The sequence below is a fragment of the Phyllobates terribilis genome, unplaced genomic scaffold, assembly GCF_046119375.1.
Source record: "Phyllobates terribilis strain yellow unplaced genomic scaffold, ASM4611937v1 Scaffold_853__1_contigs__length_604787, whole genome shotgun sequence".
Classification (NCBI taxonomy): domain Eukaryota; kingdom Metazoa; phylum Chordata; class Amphibia; order Anura; family Dendrobatidae; genus Phyllobates; species Phyllobates terribilis.
This window is the reverse complement of record NW_027363613.1, coordinates 481,389-494,284: the sequence shown is the minus strand read 5'-3', so window position 1 is coordinate 494,284 and position 12,896 is coordinate 481,389. Positions and strand designations below refer to the sequence as shown.

The following is a 12,896-nucleotide window of genomic DNA, read 5'->3' as shown; positions in this document are numbered from 1 at the left end:
AAAGGAAATTATATATCGTACTAAAATTGAGCACCTGGAGAAAAATGAGAAGTGTACGAGGTTCTTTTTTAAAAAAATGAATGGTAGGAAGACTGATATGAATGAAGTTGTGAATGAAAGTGGAACCAACTGTATGGGTGAGGATGTGCTGAAAGAAGTGAATAGGTTTTATAGCAAGTTGTATGATGAGAAATGGATTGACTCTGGGCTTGTGTCATATGTTCTGAATGGTGTGGAGAAAAAACTTGATTCTGAGGAGCGTGATCTGTTGTGTGAGGATGTAGTTCTGGATGAAGTGAAGAATGTGGTGTGGAGTGCTAAAAAGAGTAAGACTCCTGGGAAAGATGGTATACCTGTAGAGTTGTATGTGAAAGCATGGGAAGTTTTGGGAACAGATTTGACTGAGGTATGTAAGTATATGTGGGTGAATGGTAGGTTGTGTGAATCAATGAAAGAAGGAGTGGTTGTGCTTGTGTATAAAAAGGGTGAGAGGAAACGTTTGGAAAACTGGAGACCAATAACACTGCTGAATTCGGATTATAAGGTCTACAGTAAGTTACTGGCAAATCGTATGCGTGAAGTGATTGGTAGTGTTGTGGAGGAGGACCAAGTATGTGCAGTGCCTGGAAGAAGTATGAGTGATAACTTGTTATTGTTGAGAGATATGATTGGGGATTGCAAGGATAGAAAGCAGAAATGTATGACTTTAGCTATTGATTTTGAGAAGGCGTTTGACAGGGTTTCGCATGTGTTTTTGTTTAAAGTACTGGAAAGAATGGGGTTTCCTAGAGAATTTGTGAATTGTGTAAAATCATTGTATGATTGTGTGTCAAGTGAATTCTTGGTTAATGGGTGGCTGTGTGACAAAGTGAAGATTAGGTCAGGAGTAAGGCAGGGGTGTCCTATGTCCCCCGTCTTATTTGTATGTGTAATAGAACCATTGTTATGTTTGATTAGACGGGATAAAATGATGAGAGGTTTGTTGGTGCCTGGTAGTGGTGGTAAGCATGTGAAAGTGTTAGGTTATATGGATGATGTTGTGGTTGTGAGTGAAAGTATGGCTTCTTTGAGTAGAATTAAATTGCTTTTGGATTTTTTTGTTGGTGCGTCTGGTTTTAGGGTAAATTGGAATAAATGTAGTTTTAAATGTTTTGGAGATAGTAGTATTCGTATGGATGGTGTAAAGTGTGAAGAGGGTGCAATCAAGATTTTGGGCGTATTATTTAATGATGACTTAAAAGGGAATGAAAGTTGGGAAGAGTGTGGTATGCGGGTTGAACGTAAATTGAATTTCTGGCGAATGAGAGAATTGACTCTGCGTGGTAAGGTGTTAATTATCAAAGCAGTGATTCTCCCTATCCTGCTTTATGTGTCGACTGTTTTTCCTTCTCCTTACAGGAAAATTAAGAGAATAGAGAAGTTGGTATTCACATTCCTGTGGTGTAGTAAGATGGAGAAGTTGAAGCGGGAGAGCCTTTTTAAGGCTTGTCAGCATGGTGGGCTGGCCTTTCCCAATATTGAAGTTTTTTTAGGCCTTAATTATATTAAGACTGTGGTTATTTTGCTGGGTAAAGGCAATAAAGGTGCTTTTATGGCTAATTATTCTGCTGGATGGATGTTGTATGGGTTATGCTGGAGGAAGAGAGATGCGAGTGTGCCTGTGGCCTTTAAGTGTCCTGTTTGGTATGAGGTGATTGAGAAATTTGTGAGAAAGCATGATTTGTTGAGTGTGGGAATGAATGATTTTAGAATGACCAAGAATGTGGTGAAAAGAATGAGTGCAAATGAGGTAGAGTGTAATATTGTTGGGCTGAGAGGGAATGAGGTTTCAGATGCATGGAAGAAGTTAGATACGTATGGGATGTCAAACAAACAGAAGGATGTGGTGTGGATGACTTTACATAATATTTTACCTGTGAGAGAAGTGCAGAAGAAAAGAGAGTTGATAAGAACAGATGTGTGTCCGAGAGTGGGATGTGGTGGTTGTGAGACTGTCAGGCATGTTATGTGGGATTGTGAGTACGCGTACAGTGTGTGGAAGTGTGTAGGTGGATTGTGTAAGGGTTTAGCAGGCGTGAATTTTGTGGATTGGCGTGTGGCGATGTTTGGAATTGGTGCGTGTAGTCGGTCTAAAGATAGAATTTTATGGTTGATAATGGCTTGTGTGATGGAGAGTTTGTGGGATGCAAGGAACCTTGGACTTTTCAAAAGGAAATCTTTATCAGTGAATGAATGTGTTAGACTTATTCTTTCAAGACTATACCTGATATATAAGTTGGACAGCAGAGGCGGTGGTGGCACAGATGCCGAAGGGATTTGGAAATTTAAAAAGTGGCATTACCTTATCAAATACCAGTGATTTTTTTCTTTGTGATTCCTTGAAGTTTCTGCATTTGTGTTATGTAAAGGATGTTCCCTTGTGATTATATCTCGTCTTATACTACTGCTAAATAAATAGAACCATGATGATGAGAAGTTTTAAGTAGCAAATTTTGGAGAAATTCATACTGTTTGCTGAAAAACTAAACTGAATGGTTTAAAAAAAAAAAAAAAAATCTGTTCTTATCAGTTTAATATCTGATACGTCCCCTATCTGGGGACCATATATTAAATGGATTTTTAGAACAGGGAGATGGAAAAAGAGCTTGCTCTGTCCACTCCACGCATTGACCTGGTATTGCAGTATCTCCAGGACCGGTGCACCCCTTCTTTAATGCAGTTTCTAAAATCAGAAAGAATTGAATTCAATGTTTTTGGTTCATTTTGCTTGTTTGTCGGATTTTGGGATGGACTCTTTGGCTTTGCTTTTCTTCTCCTCATTGGATTTTTCATGTTCAAAGTTGCAGAAGCCAGATTACAAGCTCATTTTGGTTCAACTTCAGCAACTGTGCATTGCATTGCCATGTAATGTGATGCAATGCTATCTTTCTAGCTCTCCCTTTTTACTTCCTTTTGGATAAACAGACATATTAGGCAAGCATTTTGGAGCTTTCACCTAAATAACTACAGGTGGTGAGATAAGCTGCACAATATAATTGACCTTTCAGTATATTGTTGCACACACACCATCTATTTAGCAAATGCCCTTGTTATCAACAGCAGCCTTTTAAACTCACCTGAGCTAACAGGTATGTGCGCTGGTTACTCTGCTGCGCTTAAAATTTCTTTTTTGGTTTGCTACAATGCCTTTTCTGAAACGTTGTCTCCCTCTGCTGGAACACTGACTTCTTTCATTTAATGCCTGCAGACTATAAAAGAGAACCCAACCCAAAAAGTTTGGTTGATTAGTCTGTGGCATTCTGTTAAACTGTTGCTTATGGCGGTCTCTGTGAGCTTCTCAGCGACATTCAGCCAGCCAGGTATCCTGCCTGCAGTAGATGGAATGTGGCAATGGAACGCTGGCTGCGCGTGTCATAATAGGCTCTGAGCCTTTATATACCTGTGCACAGCAGCAGCCACCTTCAGTCTGCTGCTGGACAGCCAGCAGCAGCAGCAGCAGGAGAGGTATGTAATCAGGAGCCCTCCTGCTAAGGGTAGACAGCTGCTCGTTCCACCCCACCCCCCGCCTTAATTGGTTCTCCTCCCTTCCAACGGTGTTGAGGCGGGTGGGAACAGCAGGGGGTGAAGGTGCTGTGTTTAAAGAGGTGGAGTTATGCAGATCTAAAACGCGTGGATTGCAGCAGCAGCAAGCCGAAAAGTGCAGGCATGTAAGGGATCTAGAGGTTGACAACATGTCTTCTTAACGGGAGTCCAGGAGCTCATCTCCACAAATGGACTTTTCAGGATCCTTGGGTGGCTCCGTAGTTTGAAACCAATTCTGGTTATCGCTTCTCGGCCTTTTGGCTAAGATCAAGTGTAGTATCTTTTGAAAAGGCGGTTTTGGATGTTGGCCGCCCTAGTAGATTGATACATTATGCACACTGGGGTTTAGGCGCTTGTTAGTACGCCAGGTGGCTAATATAGTCATCTGGTGGAAAGCATGGCCCCCCAGGATCGACGCCATTGGGCCGGGGAAGATCGAAAGCCCGAAGTGTGAAGTGCCCCAGGAGTGGTGACCCTGGGGTGCCTTAACTCACTGGGATTGGGAACCCCACTTGAGTTTATGGCACATTTGCACAAGCACTTCAAATTTTCTTTCTTCGCACACACCCTTATTCCGGGCCTTCTGGCCTTAGGATGGGGAATTTTTCAATTCCCGGTCGAAGGTCCGGGCAGTATTATACTGTGAAACCTTCACTATTTATTTAATTTCTTTGTCACTGTGTGTCCACTTATTCACGTGTGTCACGTCCTACTAGGATTTTGTCGGGATGCGGTTCCCTTACGGGTTCCTCTCTTGGCAGGTCTAGGGGGGGAGTGTGTGGCCATCAGGTTCCGCTCCCCCCTGAACCCCCCTGGCTCTCCTCTTTCGGGAGGAGAGCGTTGTTGGCTCCCCTCTTCCGGGAGGAGAGCACAGTCTTTGGCTCCCAGTGCCTTGCTCGGGTGAGAACTCGGGCAGGTGCTGGGGGTAAGATTGGGTCGCCTCTGGCTTCGGCTGGAGGTGGCTTTTTGTCCCTGTTCCTCGCTGTGGCCTTTTGGCTCGGAGGGACGGGGAATGGTTTGGGGGACCCTTCTCCTTTTGGAGAGGGTTTCAAGAAGACCAGCATCCTAGTGCACTTTTTTTGTGGCACTTGTCACTTTTTTAAGCGCACTCGGGTTTTGTACACGAATTCGGGCTTTCGAAAAAAAAAAAAAAAAAAAAATCTGTTCTTATCAGTTTAATATCTGATACGTCCCCTATCTGGGGACCATATATTAAATGGATTTTTAGAACAGGGAGATGGAAAAAGAGCTTGCTCTGTCCACTCCACGCATTGACCTGGTATTGCAGTATCTCCAGGACCGGTGCACCCCTTCTTTAATGCAGTTTCTAAAATCAGAAAGAATTGAATTCAATGTTTTTTGTTCATTTTGCTTGTTTGTCGGATTTTGGGATGGACTCTTTGGCTTTGCTTTTCTTCTCCTCATTGGATTTTTCATGTTCAAAGTTGCAGAAGCCAGATTACAAGCTCATTTTGGTTCAACTTCAGCAACTGTGCATTGCATTGCCATGTAATGTGATGCAATGCTATCTTTCTAGCTCTCCCTTTTTACTTCCTTTTGGATAAACAGACATATTAGGCAAGCATTTTGGAGCTTTCACCTAAATAACTACAGGTGGTGAGATAAGCTGCACAATATAATTGACCTTTCAGTATATTGTTGCACACACACCATCTATTTAGCAAATGCCCTTGTTATCAACAGCAGCCTTTTAAACTCACCTGAGCTAACAGGTATGTGCGCTGGTTACTCTGCTGCGCTTAAAATTTCTTTTTTGGTTTGCTACAATGCCTTTTCTGAAACGTTGTCTCCTTCTGCTGGAACACTGACTTCTTTCATTTAATGCCTGCAGACTATAAAAGAGAACCCAACCCAAAAAGTTTGGTTGATTAGTCTGTGGCATTCTGTTAAACTGTTGCTTATGGCGGTCTCTGTGAGCTTCTCAGCGACATTCAGCCAGCCAGGTATCCTGCCTGCAGTAGATGGAATGTGGCAATGGAACGCTGGCTGCGCGTGTCATAATAGGCTCTGAGCCTTTATATACCTGTGCACAGCAGCAGCCACCTTCAGTCTGCTGCTGGACAGCCAGCAGCAGCAGCAGCAGGAGAGGTATGTAATCAGGAGCCCTCCTGCTAAGGGTAGACAGCTGCTCGTTCCACCCCACCCCCCGCCTTAATTGGTTCTCCTCCCTTCCAATGGTGTTGAGGCGGGTGGGAACAGCAGGGGGTGAAGGTGCTGTGTTTAAAGAGGTGGAGTTATGCAGATCTAAAACGCGTGGATTGCAGCAGCAGCAAGCCGAAAAGTGCAGGCATGTAAGGGATCTAGAGGTTGACAACATGTCTTCTTAACGGGAGTCCAGGAGCTCATCTCCACAAATGGACTTTTCAGGATCCTTGGGTGGCTCCGTAGTTTGAAACCAATTCTGGTTATCGCTTCTCGGCCTTTTGGCTAAGATCAAGTGTAGTATCTTTTGAAAAGGCGGTTTTGGATATTGGCCGCCCTAGTAGGTTGATACATTATGCACACTGGGGTTTAGGCGCTTGTTAGTACGCCAGGTGGCTAATATAGTCATCTGGTGGAAAGCATGGCCCCCCAGGATCGACGCCATTGGGCCGGGGAAGATCGAAAGCCCGAAGTGTGAAGTGCCCCAGGAGTGGTGACCCTGGGGTGCCTTAACTCACTGGGATTGGGAACCCCACTTGAGTTTATGGCACATTTGCACAAGCACTTCAAATTTTCTTTCTTCGCACACACCCTTATTCCGGGCCTTCTGGCCTTAGGATGGGGAATTTTTCAATTCCCGGTCGAAGGTCCGGGCAGTATTATACTGTGAAACCTTCACTATTTATTTAATTTCTTTGTCACTGTGTGTCCACTTATTCACGTGTGTCACGTCCTACTAGGATTTTGTCGGGATGCGGTTCCCTTACGGGTTCCTCTCTTGGCAGGTCTAGGGGGGGAGTGTGTGGCCATCAGGTTCCGCTCCCCCCTGAACCCCCCTGGCTCTCCTCTTTCGGGAGGAGAGCGTTGTTGGCTCCCCTCTTCCGGGAGGGGAGCACAGTCTTTGGCTCCCAGTGCCTTGCTCGGGTGAGAACTCGGGCAGGTGCTGGGGGTAAGATTGGGTCGCCTCTGGCTTCGGCTGGAGGTGGCTTTTTGTCCCTGTTCCTCGCTGTGGCCTTTTGGCTCGGAGGGACGGGGAATGGTTTGGGGGACCCTTCTCCTTTTGGAGAGGGTTTCAAGAAGACCAGCATCCTAGTGCACTTTTTTTGTGGCACTTGTCACTTTTTTAAGCGCACTCGGGTTTTGTACACGAATTCGGGCTTTCGATAAAAAAAAAAAAATCTGTTCTTATCAGTTTAATATCTGATACGTCCCCTATCTGGGGACCATATATTAAATGGATTTTTAGAACAGGGAGATGGAAAAAGAGCTTGCTCTGTCCACTCCACGCATTGACCTGGTATTGCAGTATCTCCAGGACCGGTGCACCCCTTCTTTAATGCAGTTTCTAAAATCAGAAAGAATTGAATTCAATGTTTTTGGTTCATTTTGCTTGTTTGTCGGATTTTGGGATGGACTCTTTGGCTTTGCTTTTCTTCTCCTCATTGGATTTTTCATGTTCAAAGTTGCAGAAGCCAGATTACAAGCTCATTTTGGTTCAACTTCAGCAACTGTGCATTGCATTGCCATGTAATGTGATGCAATGCTATCTTTCTAGCTCTCCCTTTTTACTTCCTTTTGGATAAACAGACATATTAGGCAAGCATTTTGGAGCTTTCACCTAAATAACTACAGGTGGTGAGATAAGCTGCACAATATAATTGACCTTTCAGTATATTGTTGCACACACACCATCTATTTAGCAAATGCCCTTGTTATCAACAGCAGCCTTTTAAACTCACCTGAGCTAACAGGTATGTGCGCTGGTTACTCTGCTGCGCTTAAAATTTCTTTTTTGGTTTGCTACAATGCCTTTTCTGAAACGTTGTCTCCTTCTGCTGGAACACTGACTTCTTTCATTTAATGCCTGCAGACTATAAAAGAGAACCCAACCCAAAAAGTTTGGTTGATTAGTCTGTGGCATTCTGTTAAACTGTTGCTTATGGCGGTCTCTGTGAGCTTCTCAGCGACATTCAGCCAGCCAGGTATCCTGCCTGCAGTAGATGGAATGTGGCAATGGAACGCTGGCTGCGCGTGTCATAATAGGCTCTGAGCCTTTATATACCTGTGCACAGCAGCAGCCACCTTCAGTCTGCTGCTGGACAGCCAGCAGCAGCAGCAGCAGGAGAGGTATGTAATCAGGAGCCCTCCTGCTAAGGGTAGACAGCTGCTCGTTCCACCCCACCCCCCGCCTTAATTGGTTCTCCTCCCTTCCAATGGTGTTGAGGCGGGTGGGAACAGCAGGGGGTGAAGGTGCTGTGTTTAAAGAGGTGGAGTTATGCAGATCTAAAACGCGTGGATTGCAGCAGCAGCAAGCCGAAAAGTGCAGGCATGTAAGGGATCTAGAGGTTGACAACATGTCTTCTTAACGGGAGTCCAGGAGCTCATCTCCACAAATGGACTTTTCAGGATCCTTGGGTGGCTCCGTAGTTTGAAACCAATTCTGGTTATCGCTTCTCGGCCTTTTGGCTAAGATCAAGTGTAGTATCTTTTGAAAAGGCGGTTTTGGATATTGGCCGCCCTAGTAGATTGATACATTATGCACACTGGGGTTTAGGCGCTTGTTAGTACGCCAGGTGGCTAATATAGTCATCTGGTGGAAAGCATGGCCCCCCAGGATCGACGCCATTGGGCCGGGGAAGATCGAAAGCCCGAAGTGTGAAGTGCCCCAGGAGTGGTGACCCTGGGGTGCCTTAACTCACTGGGATTGGGAACCCCACTTGAGTTTATGGCACATTTGCACAAGCACTTCAAATTTTCTTTCTTCGCACACACCCTTATTCCGGGCCTTCTGGCCTTAGGATGGGGAATTTTTCAATTCCCGGTCGAAGGTCCGGGCAGTATTATACTGTGAAACCTTCACTATTTATTTAATTTCTTTGTCACTGTGTGTCCACTTATTCACGTGTGTCACGTCCTACTAGGATTTTGTCGGGATGCGGTTCCCTTACGGGTTCCTCTCTTGGCAGGTCTAGGGGGGGAGTGTGTGGCCATCAGGTTCCGCTCCCCCCTGAACCCCCCTGGCTCTCCTCTTTCGGGAGGAGAGCGTTGTTGGCTCCCCTCTTCCGGGAGGGGAGCACAGTCTTTGGCTCCCAGTGCCTTGCTCGGGTGAGAACTCGGGCAGGTGCTGGGGGTAAGATTGGGTCGCCTCTGGCTTCGGCTGGAGGTGGCTTTTTGTCCCTGTTCCTCGCTGTGGCCTTTTGGCTCGGAGGGACGGGGAATGGTTTGGGGGACCCTTCTCCTTTTGGAGAGGGTTTCAAGAAGACCAGCATCCTAGTGCACTTTTTCTGTGGCACTTGTCACTTTTTTAAGCGCACTCGGGTTTTGTACACGAATTCGGGCTTTCGATAAAAAAAAAAAAATCTGTTCTTATCAGTTTAATATCTGATACGTCCCCTATCTGGGGACCATATATTAAATGGATTTTTAGAACAGGGAGATGGAAAAAGAGCTTGCTCTGTCCACTCCACGCATTGACCTGGTATTGCAGTATCTCCAGGACCGGTGCACCCCTTCTTTAATGCAGTTTCTAAAATCAGAAAGAATTGAATTCAATGTTTTTGGTTCATTTTGCTTGTTTGTCGGATTTTGGGATGGACTCTTTGGCTTTGCTTTTCTTCTCCTCATTGGATTTTTCATGTTCAAAGTTGCAGAAGCCAGATTACAAGCTCATTTTGGTTCAACTTCAGCAACTGTGCATTGCATTGCCATGTAATGTGATGCAATGCTATCTTTCTAGCTCTCCCTTTTTACTTCCTTTTGGATAAACAGACATATTAGGCAAGCATTTTGGAGCTTTCACCTAAATAACTACAGGTGGTGAGATAAGCTGCACAATATAATTGACCTTTCAGTATATTGTTGCACACACACCATCTATTTAGCAAATGCCCTTGTTATCAACAGCAGCCTTTTAAACTCACCTGAGCTAACAGGTATGTGCGCTGGTTACTCTGCTGCGCTTAAAATTTCTTTTTTGGTTTGCTACAATGCCTTTTCTGAAACGTTGTCTCCTTCTGCTGGAACACTGACTTCTTTCATTTAATGCCTGCAGACTATAAAAGAGAACCCAACCCAAAAAGTTTGGTTGATTAGTCTGTGGCATTCTGTTAAACTGTTGCTTATGGCGGTCTCTGTGAGCTTCTCAGCGACATTCAGCCAGCCAGGTATCCTGCCTGCAGTAGATGGAATGTGGCAATGGAACGCTGGCTGCGCGTGTCATAATAGGCTCTGAGCCTTTATATACCTGTGCACAGCAGCAGCCACCTTCAGTCTGCTGCTGGACAGCCAGCAGCAGCAGCAGCAGGAGAGGTATGTAATCAGGAGCCCTCCTGCTAAGGGTAGACAGCTGCTCGTTCCACCCCACCCCCCGCCTTAATTGGTTCTCCTCCCTTCCAATGGTGTTGAGGCGGGTGGGAACAGCAGGGGGTGAAGGTGCTGTGTTTAAAGAGGTGGAGTTATGCAGATCTAAAACGCGTGGATTGCAGCAGCAGCAAGCCGAAAAGTGCAGGCATGTAAGGGATCTAGAGGTTGACAACATGTCTTCTTAACGGGAGTCCAGGAGCTCATCTCCACAAATGGACTTTTCAGGATCCTTGGGTGGCTCCGTAGTTTGAAACCAATTCTGGTTATCGCTTCTCGGCCTTTTGGCTAAGATCAAGTGTAGTATCTTTTGAAAAGGCGGTTTTGGATATTGGCCGCCCTAGTAGATTGATACATTATGCACACTGGGGTTTAGGCGCTTGTTAGTACGCCAGGTGGCTAATATAGTCATCTGGTGGAAAGCATGGCCCCCCAGGATCGACGCCATTGGGCCGGGGAAGATCGAAAGCCCGAAGTGTGAAGTGCCCCAGGAGTGGTGACCCTGGGGTGCCTTAACTCACTGGGATTGGGAACCCCACTTGAGTTTATGGCACATTTGCACAAGCACTTCAAATTTTCTTTCTTCGCACACACCCTTATTCCGGGCCTTCTGGCCTTAGGATGGGGAATTTTTCAATTCCCGGTCGAAGGTCCGGGCAGTATTATACTGTGAAACCTTCACTATTTATTTAATTTCTTTGTCACTGTGTGTCCACTTATTCACGTGTGTCACGTCCTACTAGGATTTTGTCGGGATGCGGTTCCCTTACGGGTTCCTCTCTTGGCAGGTCTAGGGGGGGAGTGTGTGGCCATCAGGTTCCGCTCCCCCCTGAACCCCCCTGGCTCTCCTCTTTCGGGAGGAGAGCGTTGTTGGCTCCCCTCTTCCGGGAGGGGAGCACAGTCTTTGGCTCCCAGTGCCTTGCTCGGGTGAGAACTCGGGCAGGTGCTGGGGGTAAGATTGGGTCGCCTCTGGCTTCGGCTGGAGGTGGCTTTTTGTCCCTGTTCCTCGCTGTGGCCTTTTGGCTCGGAGGGACGGGGAATGGTTTGGGGGACCCTTCTCCTTTTGGAGAGGGTTTCAAGAAGACCAGCATCCTAGTGCACTTTTTTTGTGGCACTTGTCACTTTTTTAAGCGCACTCGGGTTTTGTACACGAATTCGGGCTTTCGATAAAAAAAAAAAAATCTGTTCTTATCAGTTTAATATCTGATACGTCCCCTATCTGGGGACCATATATTAAATGGATTTTTAGAACAGGGAGATGGAAAAAGAGCTTGCTCTGTCCACTCCACGCATTGACCTGGTATTGCAGTATCTCCAGGACCGGTGCACCCCTTCTTTAATGCAGTTTCTAAAATCAGAAAGAATTGAATTCAATGTTTTTGGTTCATTTTGCTTGTTTGTCGGATTTTGGGATGGACTCTTTGGCTTTGCTTTTCTTCTCCTCATTGGATTTTTCATGTTCAAAGTTGCAGAAGCCAGATTACAAGCTCATTTTGGTTCAACTTCAGCAACTGTGCATTGCATTGCCATGTAATGTGATGCAATGCTATCTTTCTAGCTCTCCCTTTTTACTTCCTTTTGGATAAACAGACATATTAGGCAAGCATTTTGGAGCTTTCACCTAAATAACTACAGGTGGTGAGATAAGCTGCACAATATAATTGACCTTTCAGTATATTGTTGCACACACACCATCTATTTAGCAAATGCCCTTGTTATCAACAGCAGCCTTTTAAACTCACCTGAGCTAACAGGTATGTGCGCTGGTTACTCTGCTGCGCTTAAAATTTCTTTTTTGGTTTGCTACAATGCCTTTTCTGAAACGTTGTCTCCTTCTGCTGGAACACTGACTTCTTTCATTTAATGCCTGCAGACTATAAAAGAGAACCCAACCCAAAAAGTTTGGTTGATTAGTCTGTGGCATTCTGTTAAACTGTTGCTTATGGCGGTCTCTGTGAGCTTCTCAGCGACATTCAGCCAGCCAGGTATCCTGCCTGCAGTAGATGGAATGTGGCAATGGAACGCTGGCTGCGCGTGTCATAATAGGCTCTGAGCCTTTATATACCTGTGCACAGCAGCAGCCACCTTCAGTCTGCTGCTGGACAGCCAGCAGCAGCAGCAGCAGGAGAGGTATGTAATCAGGAGCCCTCCTGCTAAGGGTAGACAGCTGCTCGTTCCACCCCAATCCCCGCCTTAATTGGTTCTCCTCCCTTCCAACGGTGTTGAGGCGGGTGGGAACAGCAGGGGGTGAAGGTGCTGTGTTTAAAGAGGTGGAGTTATGCAGATCTAAAACGCGTGGATTGCAGCAGCAGCAAGCCGAAAAGTGCAGGCATGTAAGGGATCTAGAGGTTGACAACATGTCTTCTTAACGGGAGTCCAGGAGCTCATCTCCACAAATGGACTTTTCAGGATCCTTGGGTGGCTCCGTAGTTTGAAACCAATTCTGGTTATCGCTTCTCGGCCTTTTGGCTAAGATCAAGTGTAGTATCTTTTGAAAAGGCGGTTTTGGATATTGGCCGCCCTAGTAGATTGATACATTATGCACACTGGGGTTTAGGCGCTTGTTAGTACGCCAGGTGGCTAATATAGTCATCTGGTGGAAAGCATGGCCCCCCAGGATCGACGCCATTGGGCCGGGGAAGATCGAAAGCCCGAAGTGTGAAGTGCCCCAGGAGTGGTGACCCTGGGGTGCCTTAACTCACTGGGATTGGGAACCCCACTTGAGTTTATGGCACATTTGCACAAGCACTTCAAATTTTCTTTCTTCGCACACACCCTTATTCCGGGCCTTC

General features: G+C 45.9%; 4 non-coding genes and 6 pseudogenes across 4 annotated transcripts; all 10 read left to right on the top strand.

The window, feature by feature from the left end:
• The first annotated feature begins 2,504 nt into the window (after nucleotides 1–2,504).
• Nucleotides 2,505–2,708, top strand: LOC141240506 (U2 spliceosomal RNA; annotated as a pseudogene).
• A 1,115-nt stretch (nucleotides 2,709–3,823) lies between these two features.
• Nucleotides 3,824–3,915, top strand: LOC141240539 (U2 spliceosomal RNA; annotated as a pseudogene).
• Nucleotides 3,916–4,709: 794 nt separating this feature from the next.
• LOC141240517 (U2 spliceosomal RNA) lies at nucleotides 4,710–4,895 on the top strand. Its single transcript, XR_012305754.1, has one exon. It is a non-coding gene; the product is annotated as a U2 spliceosomal RNA (small nuclear RNA).
• A 1,115-nt stretch (nucleotides 4,896–6,010) lies between these two features.
• Nucleotides 6,011–6,102, top strand: LOC141240537 (U2 spliceosomal RNA; annotated as a pseudogene).
• A 789-nt stretch (nucleotides 6,103–6,891) lies between these two features.
• Nucleotides 6,892–7,076, top strand: LOC141240499 (U2 spliceosomal RNA). Its single transcript, XR_012305740.1, has one exon. It is a non-coding gene; the product is annotated as a U2 spliceosomal RNA (small nuclear RNA).
• A 1,115-nt stretch (nucleotides 7,077–8,191) lies between these two features.
• On the top strand, nucleotides 8,192–8,283 carry LOC141240535 (U2 spliceosomal RNA; annotated as a pseudogene).
• Nucleotides 8,284–9,072: 789 nt separating this feature from the next.
• LOC141240498 (U2 spliceosomal RNA) lies at nucleotides 9,073–9,257 on the top strand. Its single transcript, XR_012305739.1, has one exon. It is a non-coding gene; the product is annotated as a U2 spliceosomal RNA (small nuclear RNA).
• Nucleotides 9,258–10,372: 1,115 nt separating this feature from the next.
• On the top strand, nucleotides 10,373–10,464 carry LOC141240534 (U2 spliceosomal RNA; annotated as a pseudogene).
• Nucleotides 10,465–11,253: 789 nt separating this feature from the next.
• LOC141240497 (U2 spliceosomal RNA) lies at nucleotides 11,254–11,438 on the top strand. Its single transcript, XR_012305738.1, has one exon. It is a non-coding gene; the product is annotated as a U2 spliceosomal RNA (small nuclear RNA).
• Nucleotides 11,439–12,553: 1,115 nt separating this feature from the next.
• On the top strand, nucleotides 12,554–12,645 carry LOC141240533 (U2 spliceosomal RNA; annotated as a pseudogene).
• The last annotated feature ends 251 nt before the right edge of the window (nucleotides 12,646–12,896 follow it).